Source organism: Citrus sinensis, chromosome 2 (genome assembly GCF_022201045.2).
Source record: "Citrus sinensis cultivar Valencia sweet orange chromosome 2, DVS_A1.0, whole genome shotgun sequence".
Classification (NCBI taxonomy): domain Eukaryota; kingdom Viridiplantae; phylum Streptophyta; class Magnoliopsida; order Sapindales; family Rutaceae; genus Citrus; species Citrus sinensis.
In genome coordinates, this window is record NC_068557.1 from 1,497,328 (window position 1) to 1,500,399 (window position 3,072).

At 38.5% G+C, this 3,072-nt stretch overlaps 1 pseudogene; it reads left to right on the forward strand.

Annotated features, from left to right (window-relative positions):
* Positions 1-242: 242 nt before the first annotated feature.
* On the forward strand, positions 243-2,826 carry LOC102607135 (G-type lectin S-receptor-like serine/threonine-protein kinase LECRK3; annotated as a pseudogene).
* The last annotated feature ends 246 nt before the right edge of the window (positions 2,827-3,072 follow it).

Here is a 3,072-nt window from a genome sequence, read left to right on the forward strand (position 1 = left end):
CCGTGATCCTCGACTTTAATGTTGCCCCGTTGTCGCCTTGTCGTGGCGAGATTATTCAAAGATAGAAACTAAAAGAAGCAAATTACAAATTAATAACAACATTGTAATATTACTTTTCTATTTTGGATGATATGTAATATTACTTTTCTATTTTTTGACTTGTAAATGTTTCTCTCCCCATGGTTCTCATTTCATGATTTATTTTAACCATTTTTGCCCATGATTACGATATATAATTTCTTAAAGTGTTTATCGAAATAGCTATTGCAATGGCTTCTGCTAGATTGTACTTCAGATTCTTACTATTTCAGCTTCCATATTATTTACATTTAGCCATTGCTCAAAACAATGGAACTGTACCCGTGGGCGCAACTCTCATAGCAGGCAGTACCAGCTTTCGGTGGCTTTCTCCTTCTGGTGATTTTGCATTTGGATTTCGCCAGCTTGATGAAGAAAACAGCAGCAATGATCTCTTCTTGCTTTCAATTTTTTACAACAAAATACCTGAAAAAACCGTTGTCTGGTACACAGATAATAAAGATCAAAATTCTGCTGTCCCAAGAGGATCACAAGTAAAGCTTACTGCTGATCAAGGGCTAGTGCTTAATGATCCTCAAGGCAAACAAGTTTGGAGCTCTAAAATTGATATTGGTACAGTCGCTGTTGGCCATATGAATGATACAGGGAATTTTATGCTTGCAAGCAGCAGCTCTAGCAGGTTATGGGACAGCTTCAGCAATCCTACAGATACATTGCTGCCAGGCCAAACGATGGAGACTGAACAAGGGCTTTTTTCCCGAAAATCGGACACCAATTCTCGCGAGGACTGTTCCAATTTCGCTTGCTTAAAGACGGTAATCTTGTCCTTAATATTGCAAATTTGCCTACTGATTTTGCTTATGATGCTTACTACATTAGTCATACTTATGATGGTGCCAATTCATCAAATTCTGGTTACCGAGTGATGTTCAGTGAGTCTGGTTACATGTACATATTGAAAAGAAATAGCCAGAGGTTTGATCTAACAACAGGAAGGGTAGTTCCAGCTGCAGACTTTTACCATAGAGCAACTCTCAATTTTGATGGTGTTTTCGCCCAATATTATTATCCAAGGCATGGTAATGGTAACTGGTCTGTTGTCTGGTCTCAGCCTGACAATATTTGTGTTAATCTTGATGGAGAATTGGGAAGTGGTGCTTGTGGATTTAACAGTATTTGCAGCTTAAATGGTGATAAAAGGCCAATGTGTGATTGCCCAAAAGGGTATTCTTTACTTGATAAGACTGACAAATATGGAAGCTGCAAAGCGGATTTTGATTTAAGTTGCAATGGAGGAGGGCAGGGTTATAACAAAGAATTGTTTGATGTTTATGAGCTTAAAGAAACTGATTGGCCTATGTCAGACTACGATTTTTTCAGTCCCTATGATGAAGAGCAGTGCAAAAGCACTTGCTAGAGTGATTGTTTCTGTGCTGTGGCTATTTTTCGAGATGAAAGCTGCTGGTTGAAGAGGCTGCCTCTCTCCAATGGCAGAGCAGATACCAGTGTGACTGGCAAAGCCTTTATCAAATATAGAAAAGGTGACGATCCTAGTCCTCCATTAGTCCCTCGTCCTCCGGATCCTGAAGACAAGAAGAAAAGGAAGATGATGAATGCCACAGGATCAGTACTCTTAGGAAGCTCCGTGTTTGTGAATTTTGCATTGGTTTGTGCATTTGTTCTTGGTTTTTTCTTCATCTATAAGAAGAAATGGATAAGAAACAGTCCAGGCGATGGCACCATTGAAACAAATTTGCGTTGTTTTAGCTACAAAGAGCTTGAGGAAGCTACAGATAACTTCAAGGAAGAAGTCGGCAGAGGATCTTTTGGTATTGTTTACAAAGGTGTAATTCAAACAACAAGAACAAGTACCACTGCAGTTGCAGTCAAGAAATTGGATATAGTGTTTCAAGATGGTGAAAGAGAATTCAAGAATGAAGTCTTCGTGATTGGCCAGACTCATCACAAGAATCTTGTTCGGTTGCTAGGGTTCTGTGATGAAGGCCAGAACAGGTTGTTGGTGTATGAGTTCTTGAATAATGGAACATTAGCGAGTTTCCTTTTCGGAAACTTGAAGCCTAACTGGAACCTCAGAACTAACATTGCATTTCAGATTGCAAGAGGGCTTTTGTACCTACATGAAGATTGCAGCTCTCAGATCATCCATTGTGATATGAAGCCTCAGAATATATTGCTTGATGATCACTACAATGCTCGGATATCGGACTTTGGTTTGGCAAAGCTTTTGACATTGAATCAGAGCAAAACTATTAAGACGTCTATAAGAGGAACAAAAGGGTATGTAGCTCCTGAATGGTTTAGGAACTCAAAAATCACAGCAAAGGTTGATGTGTACAGCTTTGGTGTTTTGTTGCTAGAAATCATTGCCTGCAGGAAAAGTTTTGATATTGAAATGGTTGAAGAGTATGCAATTTTAACAGATTGGGCTTTTGATTGCTATAGAAATGGGAAATTGGATGCTTTGGTTGGGGGAGACATGGAAGCCATGAACGATGTAGAATGTTTAGAGAAGCTTGTGATGGTTTCCATTTGGTGCATTCAAGAGGATCCATCTCTTAGACCAACAATAAAGAAAGTTTTACAGATGCTTGAAGGGGTTGTTGAAGTGAGTGTTCCACCAAATCCATATCCATTTAGTAGCTCTGTTGCTATTGATTTTTGGCTAGGTGTTTATTCAATTTGTATTTATTTATTGTTAATTGCAATGTCAAATTTGCTTTCTCTTTTTTTCTGAAAAAAAAAATTGTAACTTAATAAATAAACTAATCGCCTTTAACGATTAATTGATAATTACTACGGAGAGGAATTGTCATGACCTAACTTAGAGCTAGTGAGATAGTGTCCGCTTTGGGTCTTAATAAGGTCTGCACAATTTTGTTTATGGGGTTCTTATACACCCCAAAATACATCTTGCCAATTAAAGTATGGATCACCTCTTATATATCTAGCATCTCTTCCATACTTTGCCGACATGGGATTCGCCTAAGGTGTTATATTTAACAAAGCCCGCAC